Here is a 12,361-nt window from a genome sequence, read left to right on the forward strand (position 1 = left end):
TGTGTTTCCTGGGTGGTGGGATGGGTTGAGTGTCAGGAGTTCAGCCTATGCTTGAGTAGGACCCTGGCAGAGACACATGCCTGACTGGCATGTTTCCTCCCTTCTGGTCGATTGTTCGGGAGCTTCAAAAGCTTTCTTCAGCCCAAACATCACAGTGACCGATGCCAACAGACACCGGCACACTTAGGGATCCGCAGAGTCTTCGCAGCTTGTGTGACAGATCTCAGCCACTCAGCATTTTGGCTAATCTACTTTATTTACATCTAAACCCACACGGAGCACTGCAACATGGCTCCCTCTCTCTCTAGCATCAGACAGCAAAGAGAAAAAGAACAAAGGGCAATAGTCCCACTTCACGGAACACAGTAACACAAACATCCTGTCTCCTTCACGTCCCACTCTGTGGAGTCAAAACATACACTGTCATGTGAAAGACAAGAATCCCATGACTGCAATCATGGAGCAGGAATTCTAACATCTACCAGGTGCCTCAATGGGAAACCAGCAAGCAGCCTTGGAGCACAAGAGCCCACTTGCCTGGGCATCGCCCTGCCTGCCGAGTTCCCTTCCATGCCCTCTGCCCGCTTTTGACTCTGACGCCACCCAGCCCTGGAAGATGGTTCAGATCCAGCCGACTCTCCTTCCTCTCTTAGCGTGCCAATGACTTGACAGGCGACCTGTCTGGGAGGCAGGGTGAATTCCTTCCTTTTGAAGAGAGGAGCAGTGGCGCTGCGCTGCTGGCAAGAGGCGGCTGCTCTCCGTGCCAGAGCAAGGATGTTCGACACATGTTCCCTCATTACCGAAAGGTGCATTTGCTGCTCGGATGCTTGGCTTACAGCTTTATGAGTCAGAAAGACGAGGCTTCTGGGAGGGAAAGGAATGGAGCTCTCGGCTGGGAGAGGCTGGGCTGATTCGAGCCTTTCCCCAGCACCGGTTTTGGGAAATTGAAAGGAATTCTCTCCTTCCAGCAACTGCCACCAGTGTAGAGGCTAAAGGGCTGAACTAGGACCTGAGTTCGAATCCCATGAACAATCCCCTTACAGGGTTGTCGTGGGGATGACACAAGAAGCATGTATGCTACCTTGTCCTCTTTGGAGAAAAAGAGATGGGACAGAAAGGCAATGGAGAAAAGGAAATAAATCGGAAATAGACGAGTTCCAGAGGGCTTTGCTAGCAATGGTTGTAGAAGGCACAGATCCTTGCAGGCAGCTCAGGGAGAGGGGGTGAAATGGGGGCTCCACTTCACCAAAGGCCGAATGGGATGGATTTCCAACCCCAACCATCAGCCTGAAATACCTTGCCAGGGTTGTTGTGAGGAAAGCAGGGAGGGAGGGACAGAAATGCAATAGTAAAGCAAATTTGCAAACCACATTTGCAGAAATGTTGACCCCCTCCTTTCTTTTTTTTTGCAATATCTGAGTGCAGTAACAACCTCGATGGGCGCTATCAGAGTGTGGGCTCCAGCACTTTGGCATCCCTGGGCAATGGGAATCGGAGGTGGGCAGAGCGCTGCTCTTGGGCTCAGATTCCTAGCAGGCCATCTGGTTGGCCACTGAAAATGGGATCCTGGACTCAGATGTGCCCAGGACTTTCCTTCTTCTGTTCACAAGAAAGACAATCGGGCAACAGTTGTCTGCTCATGTTTTCCGCCTGCCAGCTGTTTTCAGAGGCATAAAGTAACAGTGAGGCAGCACAAAATATTTGACTGGCTCACCAGCTAACAATCTCCCTGTCTTTAGTTTTTTGAGCTGCCCTGGTACCCAGCCCTGATTTCGGACAACAGCCCTACCACCCGCTCCCGTGCACCCCCTTCAGCACAGCTGGATCCAGGATGTACTATATCTCTGGACCCCAAAGAGCATTGCGTCCTTTTTAATTTTTCTTCTTGCAAACGGGGGGTGGGACTCTAATTTTAGCACAGCACGGATTGACTCACCGCTGACAATGAACACTCCCACACTGGGAAGGATAGCTTTCCTTTTCAGGGTGAGTAACACTGCTCCACACACCTGCCAGCTCTGGGAAAATCCAGAAAGGAGGGGGGGGCTCTAGGGCTTTCTTGCCTGATCTTCCAACACCCCCCACCCACCCCACAACTGCAAGGCAAACGAAACATCACAGGCAGTTAAAGACAGTCAGGCCAGCCTTGAAGGGTCAGACTGGGGTGCAATGGGGTGGGGAGAGCTGGCGTTTATTGGGACGGGGGTTGGATTGGATGACCTTTGGAGTCCCCTTCCAACTCCACAGTTCTATGATTCAAAGAAAAGGGAGCCCAGCCGAGCAGCCTCTGTTGTCAAAGTGGGCCCGTCTATGCCATTTCATTTATTTGTTTCACTGGATTTATACTCCGCTTGATGGTAAACAAACAAGCCTATGAGACTCTCAATCTCTAGGTCGTGGGTTTGAGCCCCACATTGGGCAAAAGATTCATGCATTGCTTGGGGTTGGGCTAGAGGACCCTTAGGGGTCCCTCACAACTCTGCAATTCTATCACACTAATAAATTATCAACGGGGGGGGGGGGAGGAGAATTGGCAACAAATAATTTATGGCTTTGTTGGTAATGGTTGAACAATACCTGGTTGGGGGGGGCAGGTTTCCCACCCTCCCTTTTTGCACATGTTGGTTTTGCTGTGAGCATTAAGAGGTTCTGCACATGCTCTCTTGATTAATAATGTTGTATGCGCTCCAATGGGACGCGGGTGGCGCTGTGGGTTAAACCACTGAGCCTAGGGCTTGCCGATCAGAAGGTTGGCGGTTCGAATCCCTGCAACGGGGTGAGTTCCCGTTGCTCGGTCCCTGCTCCTGCCAACCTAGCAGTTCGAAAGCACATCAAAGTGCAAGTAGATAAATAGGGGGGAAGGTAAATGGCGGGAAGGTAAATGGCATTTCCGTGCGCTGCTCTGGTTCTCCAGAAGTGGCTTAGTCCTGCTGGCCACATGACCCGGAAGCTGTACGCCAGCTCCCTCGGCCAGTAAAGCGAGATGAGCGCCGCAACCCCAGAGTCGGCCACGACTGGACCTAACGGTCAGGGGTCCCTTTACCTTTACCTTTATGCGCTCCAATATTTGAGTGGTGAGAGATTCCAGCTCTTACCCAAGTTTGGTTTCCTTGGAATGAAGGTCTAGTACTTTGGGGGCGTATGATTTGCACATATATAGGATGGAAGGGCTCACGGCATTAACATCCCAGAAAATCTTGCTTCTCTGTTAGATATTGTTTTGTAGGGGGTGGGATCCCTCTGAAGCTATAGCTTTGGTGTCAGCAGAGAGAGAAAGTCCGGCCTCTCTGCCTTTCCACCTTTCAGCCCCTGGCCAAGATGAAGCGCACTCACTCCGGAGATTGTTCTCCTACTTGTAAGAAGATGCTGTCTCCAGCCAGGTGGGAAGGAAGGCCGGCCCCCCTCCGAGAGCATCCTCTCCCAGCTGTCTCTATGGCAACCTCTTCAGTCGTACAGAGGGGGGTACTTAACTGGGCCAGCTAGGAAAAAGAAAATGGTTTGACTAGTTCAGTTTCTCCTATAGACCCCCATGGGGTAGAGGATTGTGTGGGACCCATAGGCACAATCCAAACCAGCCTCCCATCAAACCTAGCAAAAATGCTTCAGGATTTTTTGGGGAAATGTACCGTATATCTAAACGTCTTTTTAAATTCATTATAGATCAATTCCCAAAAAGTTTTTACTTTGTCACACGTCCACCACATATGGTAAAAGTCTCCGTCCCAGCAGCACTGTTCTTGCACCCTTACATCCTTAAATGCTGTTCTGTTGGGCTGATGGGAGTTCTAGTTTGAAACGACTGCAGAGCACCAGGTTGGGAACTGCAGAGCAAAACCTCTGGAGGGGGTGTGTGACTTTGATGAGAGTGCGAAAATCAACAGAGGGAGCAGAGTTCATATATATTGCATCATATATATCATATATATTGCACCAGAACACTCACTTTTTTCCTCCTAGAAAGTAAGGGGAAATGTCTGTGCGTGTTATGGAGGAAATGCCTACGGGTGGCATGCCTACGGATTTTCCTCCTCTAAAAACTACATGTGTGTTATGGTTCAAAAGCAGAGACATCACCTTGCCGACAAAGGTCCGTATAGTTAAAGCTCTGGTTTTCCCAGTAGTGATGTATGGAAGTGAGAACTGGACCATAAAGAAGGCTGATCACCGAAGAATGGATGCTTTTGAATTCTGGTGCTGGAGGAGACTCTTGAGAGTCCCATGGACTGCAAGAAGATCAAACCTATCCATTCTTAAGGAAATCAGCCCTGAGTGCTCACTGGAAGGACAGATCCTGAAGCTGAGGCTCCACTACTTTGGCCACCTCATAAGAAGAGAAGACTCCCTGGAAAAGACCCTGAGGTTGGGAAAGATTGGGGGCACAAGGAGAATGGGAGGACAGAGGACAAGATGGTTGGACAGTGTTCTCGAAGCTACCAGCATGAGTTTGACCAAACTGTGGGAGGCAGTGGAAGACAGGAGGGCCTGGCGTGCTCTGGTCCAGGGGGTCACGAAGAGTCAGACACGACTAAACAACAACCATGAATTTGGTGAAAGGCTCCATCTGAGCCTCCCTTGCCTAAGCCAGCCGTGTCCATTTGTGACGACAGAGTGACTAACCAGCATCCTTGAAAGCTAATTAGAGCCGACTGAACGTTTGACCTCACTCTGCTTTCCCCTTTCCTTGGCAACGATCTGAGCCAGAGAATGGGGGGAAAAAAGGGAGAAGAAGGAGTTCAGTTATGAAATTGCCACTTGTGGAGATGAAAGTCAACGCGCGAGAGAGGATAATGAGCCACAAAGCATTGTAGAAAAGCAACGCCACACAGGCGGTAGTTATGGGTTTTGTAGGCTGTGTGTGTGTGTGTGTGTTTTAAAAAGAAGCACACAGCAACCCAAATTAATGGGAACATGAATGCCACCTGAAGGATGAGAAGTTGTTTTCAAGGGAGCTCAGCGCCCAGAGAGAAGATGGGCAATTTGTTCTGATTTAGGGGGGCTCTGCGGGACCCCAGATTCTGGTCTGCAGCCAAAGCCTTTCCTGCCGGGGTTCAAGAGACAACCAGTTTGAAAACACTCCTGGGAGAGGCAGGTTGTTGGCAAAAAGAGAGATGACTGAAAGAGGCAGCTCATTAACAGGAACAGGAGCCGAGGGTGGGAGGAAGGAAGGAGGAAGGAGACTCACCTCCTCCCAACAGCCACTAGAGGGCAGCTGTGTTCCCTAGAATCACAAAAACTGTAGAACCGGAGAGTTGAAAGGGACCCCCAAGGGCCATCTAGTCTGACCCCCTACAATGCAGGAGCCACAGCTCAAGGATCCCTGGCGGGTGGGCATCAAATCTCTACTTAAGGACCTCCAGTGTAGGAGAGCCCACACAATCTCCCTGAGGAGACCGTTTCTCTGTCCAGCAGCTCTTACTGCCAGAAGGTTCAACCTCCAATGGCAGAACAGACCAGATGGCCATCTTCAAATATCCCAAGGGTTGCTGCATGGAAGATGGAGCAAGCTGGTTTTCTCCCGCTCTGGAGGGCAGAACTCGAACCCATGGCTTCGAGTTGCAAGAAAGGAGGTTCCGGCTAAACATACGGAAGGAACTTTCTGATGGCAAGAGCTCTTCGACGGTGGAACGGTCTCCCTTGGAAGGTTGTGGACTCTCCTTGGACCTTTTTAACAGAGGCTGGGTGGCCATCCGTCATGGATGCTTCAGCCGAGATTCCTGGGTTGGTATGGATGACCCTTGGGGGTCCCTTCCAACTCTGATTCTAGGAGTTTGAGGGAGGGGGTTGTTCTTCTGGTCCTTTTTTATGCCCTTCCTGACTAGTTTTGTGCTTGCTGCTTGTTAGTCTTCTGGCTTGAGGAAGGCTTGCTTCTGCCACAAGGGGGCGCTCTGGGACAGCTCAGAGCACCAGGCAGGAAGAAGATGGATCTTTCTTCTGGGTAAACTGCACTGCTGGTTTCTGCTAGTTTCCCTGTGCAAAAGTTAGGGTTTGATTTGCATCAGGACATCACAGGTTGCCTTCTGCTGTGTCAGACCCTGGGACCAATGAGCCGGGCATCGCTGCTCTTCCAGGCTTTCCAATATTGGATCTTTTCTCAGTCCTGCTGTAGTTTGAACCAGGGACCTTCTGCATTCAAAGCAGCTGTTCTGCCATTGAGTTACAGGCGCTTGTCCCCATCTTCTTCCTTATTAACTTCTAAAAAGGGGAGGTGAGAATGTGGTAGCAGAGCTTCAGGAACTCTTTCTATCAACAGTGCAAGAGCGATAGAAGAGGCCAACCGGATGCCCCTTTTCTGCAAGCCTGCAAGCAGGATTCGAACACAAGAGCAACTCTCCCCTCCTGTGGCTTCCAGCAACATGTATTCAGAAGCATTCAGAGCCGTCCTAGTAGCCTTTGATAGCCCTCTTCTCCTCCATGAATTTATACAGCCCTCTTTTAAAGCCACCCAGGTTGGTTATGCACCACGGTTTCCGGTGGGAGGGAGTTCCATAGTCTATCTATGCAGTTTTTGTTTTTTTAAATGACACTACTTAAAATTGCCATTTATTTCCGATTGTGTTTCTGCATTTACTGCATCTGCAGATAAATAGAAATCCCACTCTGGCTAGAATATACATGGCAGTTTTTAAACCATGCCCTTCTGTTTCCGCCCTCTTTTCAATGACATTCACAAGTCATGAAGTCCAGAACCCTGGTCAGCAACTGCTTTGAGGAAGAACCACTTCTGGTGTGGGGTGCTGTGCAAGTCAGACCACTACATATTCCACTGCGGCAAGATCAGGGCCTCCCCCTGAGGTCTAAGAGTCCAGACAGGTTCATACAGGAGAATATGGTCTTTCAGATGGACTGGGTCTAAACTGTATTGGGCTTTACAGGTCATAACCAGCACTTTGAACTGTGCCCAGAAACAGGTTGGAAGCCAGTGTTGCAACAAGGCTGTCAACAAGGGAGCGGCCGCTGAGACCATATAACATCGGTCCTGAAAGACCTCCATTGGCTCCCAGGATGTTTCCGAGCACAATTCAAAGTGTTGTTGCTGACCTTTAAAGTCCTAAATGCTTCAGCCCAGTAGACCTGAAGGAGTGTCTCCATCCCCATTGTCCAGCCTGGACACTGAGGTCCAGTGCTGAGGCCTTCTGGCAGTTCCCTCATTGCAAGAAGTGAAGTTACAGGGAACCAGGCAGAGGGCCTTCTCGGTAGTGGCCCCCACCCTGTGGAACACCCTCCCATCAGATGTCAAAGAAATAAACAACTATCTGACTTTTAGAAGAGATCTGAAGGCAGCCCTGTTTAGGGAAGTTTTTAATGACTGGTGCTTTAATGTATTTTTAATCTTTTGTTGGAAGCCGCCCAGAGTGGCTGGGGAAACCCAGCCAGATGGGCGGGGTATAAATGATAAATTATTATTATTTTATTTATTAATATCATCATCATCTGCTCCCTGTAACCCTAAAGCTTTCTAGCCCCAGAAGATGAAGAATCAGTAGTCTGACTTAGTAGAAGGCAGCTCCCCACATCCCTATGATTGTGCAATGCAACCGCTTGGAGCAGCCAAGCATCCCATAGAATTGTAGCGTTGGGAGGGACCCCTTAGGGTCATCTACTCCAACCCCCTGCAATGCAGCGATCTCAACTCAAGCATCTGAGCCAGATGGCTACCAAAGCTCTGCTTAAAAACCTCCAAGGAAGGAGAGTTGGCCACCTTCTGAGAAAGCCTATTCCACTGCCAAACAGCTCCTGGTCTCTGAAAGTTCTTCCTAGTGTTTAGTCATTCTCCTTTCACGTTTGGTTTGGATCCTGCCCTCTGGAGTGACAGAAAACACGTGACAGCCCTGGCTATCGTATTGCCTCTCAGTCTCCTCTTTTCCAGGCTAGACACACCCAGAACCTTCAACTGCTCCTCATATAGCAGGGCCACCTTAAGCATATCCGGCGCTGTGGTTCAAAGATCCCTCTGGTGCCCCCAACCCTTCCCAGAGTTGTCGACCTTTCCCCAAGCCTCTGCGGAGATCGCTCTCCTCCTGCGGAGGCTTGGGAAGGAAGCTGCATGCCCGCCAGTCATATGATTGACGGGGCGCAGCTGGTTGGCGTGCAGGGAAAGGGGAGGCCGCCGGCAAAGCTGCGCAGCTTCCCCACTCGCTGGGGTGCCCCTGAGAGGCCAGCGCCCTGGCGCAACACGCCAGTAAGCCCGATGGGAAAGACGGCTCTGGTATCCAGACCCTGGATCATCTAGGTCACCCTCCTCTGCACATGTTCCAGTTTGTCAAATTGTGGTGCCCAGAACTGGACACGGTTTACAGCAGCAAGAATTCTCATCGCAAAGTATTGGAAGACACAGGATCAACCCACTCTGGAAGAATGGCAGATGAAGGTGATAGACTACATGGGATTGGCCGAAATGACTGGCAGAATCCGAGACCAGGGAAAAGAGACGGCGGAAGAAGATTGGAAGAAATTAAAAATTTATCTTAAGAAACATTGTAAAATAAATGAATGCTAAAATGTTGAGGTTTTAGAAAAAAGGGGACTACAGCTGTAAAAGATTAAGTAAAAGAAAAGAACAAGGGAAAATTTGATAAAATTAAGGGGGAGGATTTGCTGAAAAAAAAATTGGAAATTAGGATGCAGAAAGGGGAGGTATGGGGAAGTCGGTGAAGTAAGGTTTAAGAAAAAAGGATTTGAAATTATACATGTTTGTTTATGTGTTTGTTTGTTTGTATTGTGTATTGTCTGTGTTTATAAAAATTGTGAAAAACCAATAAAAATTTTATTTTAAAAAAAAGAACTGGACACGGTTTTCCAGGTGCGGTCTGACTGAGGCAGAAGAGAGAGAGAGACTATGACGGTCTTCAAATAAAAACATCTTGGAGGTCCTGGGTCACAGGGAGGTTAGGCTGGCCTCGACCAGAGACAGGGCTTTTTCGGCCATGGCCCCGATCTGGTGGAACGCTCTGCCACAAGAGACTAGGGCCCTGCGGGACTTGACATCTTTCCGCAGGGCCTGCAAGACGGAGCTGTTCCACCAGGCCTTTGGCCAGGGCACAGCCTGACTCCCTCCTTAATCCTCATAGAACTCTAGCCCAATAGTTGCCCTTAATTTGATTCTGAATTGATTTTAGATTGTATTTCAATTAATTGACTGTGGTTTTATGTAAACTGGGCTATTTTTACTGTTGTTAGCTGCTCTGAGCCCAGCTTTGGCTGGGGAGGGCGGGATATTCATTAATAATAATAATAATATTCCCTTGATCTGGACACTCAACTTCTGTTGATGCAACCTAGAATAGGACTCATGTCAAGTTTGTGGTCTACTGAGACCCTCTAGATTCTTTTCACGGCTATCAAGCTGGGCAACTTCCCATCTTCTATTTGTGCATCTGGTTCTTCCTGTGTGATTGCAGGACTTGTCCCTGTTGGCAGATCAGGCCTGGCCTGACTGCAGGGAGGGAGAAGTTGCTGAAGAGCGAGCAGCAGAAGGAGATCTCCCTGGCTCTGCTTTTGCACTTTGGCCTCGGGTCTTGTCCTCTTGGACCACACAGATGATCCACACGCCGGAGCCTCTGCGCGACGCAGTCATTTCCATAACAAGCATGCAGGAACCCTGGGACGCCGTCATGTGGGCAGATAAGCATGCAAATCGAGTTGATGTGCAGCAGCTGCTTTGCACGCATGGCCTTGTCCCTGGAAGAGTGTGAGCGTGTGTCTCACAGGTGAGATATTGACAAAGCGGAAGAGAGACGGTGTTTTCGATGAGCCAGAGTGAACTTGGGCTGAGTGCTGCACCTAGGCCTCAAGTGCCACAGTTCAGTGCTGGAAGATACGAACAGGAGGACTCCTGAGCATGAGCAGAGTGTTCATTCCTCTGTTATTCAGTATACCTGACGGAGCATCTCCACCCCCATCGTCCAGCCCGGACACAGAGGTCCAGCTCTGAGGGCCTTCTGGCGGTTCCCTCACTGCGAGAAGTGAGGTTACAGGGAACCAGACAGAGGGCCTTCTCGGTGGTGGCGCCCACCCAGTGGAACGCCCTCCCACCAGATGTCAAGGAAATAAACAACTATCTGACTTTTAGAAGACATCTGAAGGCAGTCCTGTTTAGGGAAGTTTTTAATGTTTGATGTTTTATCGTGTTTTTAATATTCTGTTGGGAATCACCTAGAGTAGCAGGGTATAAGTAATAAATTATTATTATTATTATTATTATTATTATTATTATTATTATTATTACTATTATTATTAGACTGGAAAGGAAAAGTCTTTGGAACAGGGTGTTGATGTAGCATAAGACGTTTTGGGAGGGAGGTGAAAGCAAAATGATTTTGAGGGAATATTGGTGTAATTTTATACAGTACTGGAAGTAAATGGCAAACCATCGTAGGAACCTAGGAAGCCAAGTGGATGTTCCTCAGAGAGAGAGAGAATGCAGGAAGATATGGGCTGAAAGTTAATGAATGGAATGCCTTCCCCCAGGACTCCACTGAACTTTCCTCAAGTCACCCCCGGGTGCTACGGCACACTGGTTGAAAACCAATGAGCTATGAAAACCAATAGCACACCCTATACAGTGGTACCTCTGGATACGAACGGGATCCGTCTCGGTTTAGACCACAGCGCCACCCACGTCCCTTTTTAGATAATTTTGTTGTTGTTGTTTAGTCATTTAGTCGTGTCCGACTCTTCGTGACCCCCTGGACCAGAGCACGCCAGGCACTTCTGTCTCCCACTGCCTCCCACAGTTTGGTCAAACTCATTCTGGTAGCTTCGAGAAAACTGTCCAACCATCTTGTCCTCTGTCCTCCCCTTCTCCTTGTGCCCTCCATCTTTCCCAACATCAGGGTCTTTTCCAGGGAGTCTTCTCTTCTCATGAGGTGGCCAAAGTCTTGGAGCCTCAGCTTCACGATCTGTCCTTCCAGTGAGCACTCAGGGCTGATTTCCTTCAGAATGGATCGGTTTGATCTTCTTGCAGTCCATGGGACTCTCCAGAGTCTCCTCCAGCACCACAATTCAAAAGCATCCATTCTTCGGCGATCAGCCTTCTTTATGGCCCAGCTCTCACTTCTATACATCACTACATTGGTACCTCTGGTTAAGAACATAATTCGTTCTGGAGGTCCGTTCTTAACCTGAAACTGTTCTTAAGCTGAAGCACCACTTTAGCTAATGGGGCCTCCCACTGCTGCCGCGCCGCTGCTACACAATTTCTGTTCTCATCCTGAAGCAAAGTTTTTAACCCGAGGTACTATTCCTGGGTTAGCGGAGTCTGTAACCTGAAGCGTCTGTAACCCAAGGTACCACTGTACTGGGGAAACCATAGCTTTAACTATGTGGACCTTTGTCAGCTTCATTCATTCATTTTACCCTCATGCATATGTAAAAAAAATATATTGTACAGTCTTCTGTGTATCTAAGGTTTGGGCACATGCTGTTGGAAGATTTAGGGCACATAAAAGAAAGTCCTCCTTCATGCAGGGAATTGTTAACCTATGGAACTCACTCCCACAGGAGGCTGTGATGGCCATTAGCTTGGATGACTTGAAAAGAGGATTCAGCAAATTCACAAAAGAGGAGAGAGCTGTTGATGGCTACTAGCCACAGCGGCTTTGCTCTCTGCATCCATAGTTAGAGGCAGCAGTGCTTCTGAATGCCAGTGGATGGAAACCACAGGAAGGGGAGAGGGCTCCTGCTTGTGGGTTTCCCCTTGAGGCATCTGGCTGGCCACCATGAGAAAAAGATGCTGGACCCGATGGGCCATTGACCTGATCCAGCAGACTTTCCCTGTGTTCTGATCTCTCTCTGCCTCTCCCGTGCCCTAAGGAAGTCAGACTATCCTCACCCAGGGCCAGGGCCTTTTCAGTGATGGCTCCGACCTGGTGGAATGCTCTGTCCCATGAGACCAGGGCCCTGCAGGGTTTAACTTCCTTCCGCAGGGCTTGTAAGACAGAGCTATTCCGCCTGGCCTTTAATTTGAATTCAGCCTGATCTTTCATTTCCCTTCCCTTCCCTCACCTGCTCAGAGACCCCACAGTTAATTCTCCCCTGGTCTCCTCGCTGGCCCAAGTAGGACCAAAGCAGCCAGCTAGCCCTGGGGATTATCTACCGGTAATTGATTTTTGATTTTTGAATTTTATTGTTATTTGTGTTTTTATACCGTATTTTATGCTGCTTTTATCATTAAGTGCTTTGAAGTGTTTTAAATTTGTTGTTAGCTGCCCTGAGCCCGGTTTTTGAACCGGGAAGGGTGGGGTATAAATAAAAATTTATTATTATTATTATTATTATTATTATTATTATTATTACTGCATATTAACCTTGCTTAGGGTAGCAATCACTTGCCAAACATCCCCGCTCAAAGCAAATAATGAAA

The 12,361-nt window shown here is 48.8% G+C and overlaps 2 protein-coding genes across 2 annotated transcripts in view; one reads left to right on the forward strand and one right to left on the reverse strand.

Moving 5' to 3' along the window:
- The window catches only part of PDE2A (phosphodiesterase 2A), a 393,922-nt gene that overhangs the window by 105,105 nt on the left and 276,456 nt on the right, over positions 1-12,361 (forward strand). The window lies entirely within an intron of this gene.
- The window catches only part of ARRB1 (arrestin beta 1), a 558,582-nt gene that overhangs the window by 60,329 nt on the left and 485,892 nt on the right, over positions 1-12,361 (reverse strand). The window lies entirely within an intron of this gene.

The sequence above is a fragment of the Podarcis liolepis genome (assembly GCF_965112155.1).
Source record: "Podarcis liolepis genome assembly, chromosome: 4".
NCBI classification, from domain to species: Eukaryota; Metazoa; Chordata; class Lepidosauria; order Squamata; family Lacertidae; genus Podarcis; species Podarcis liolepis.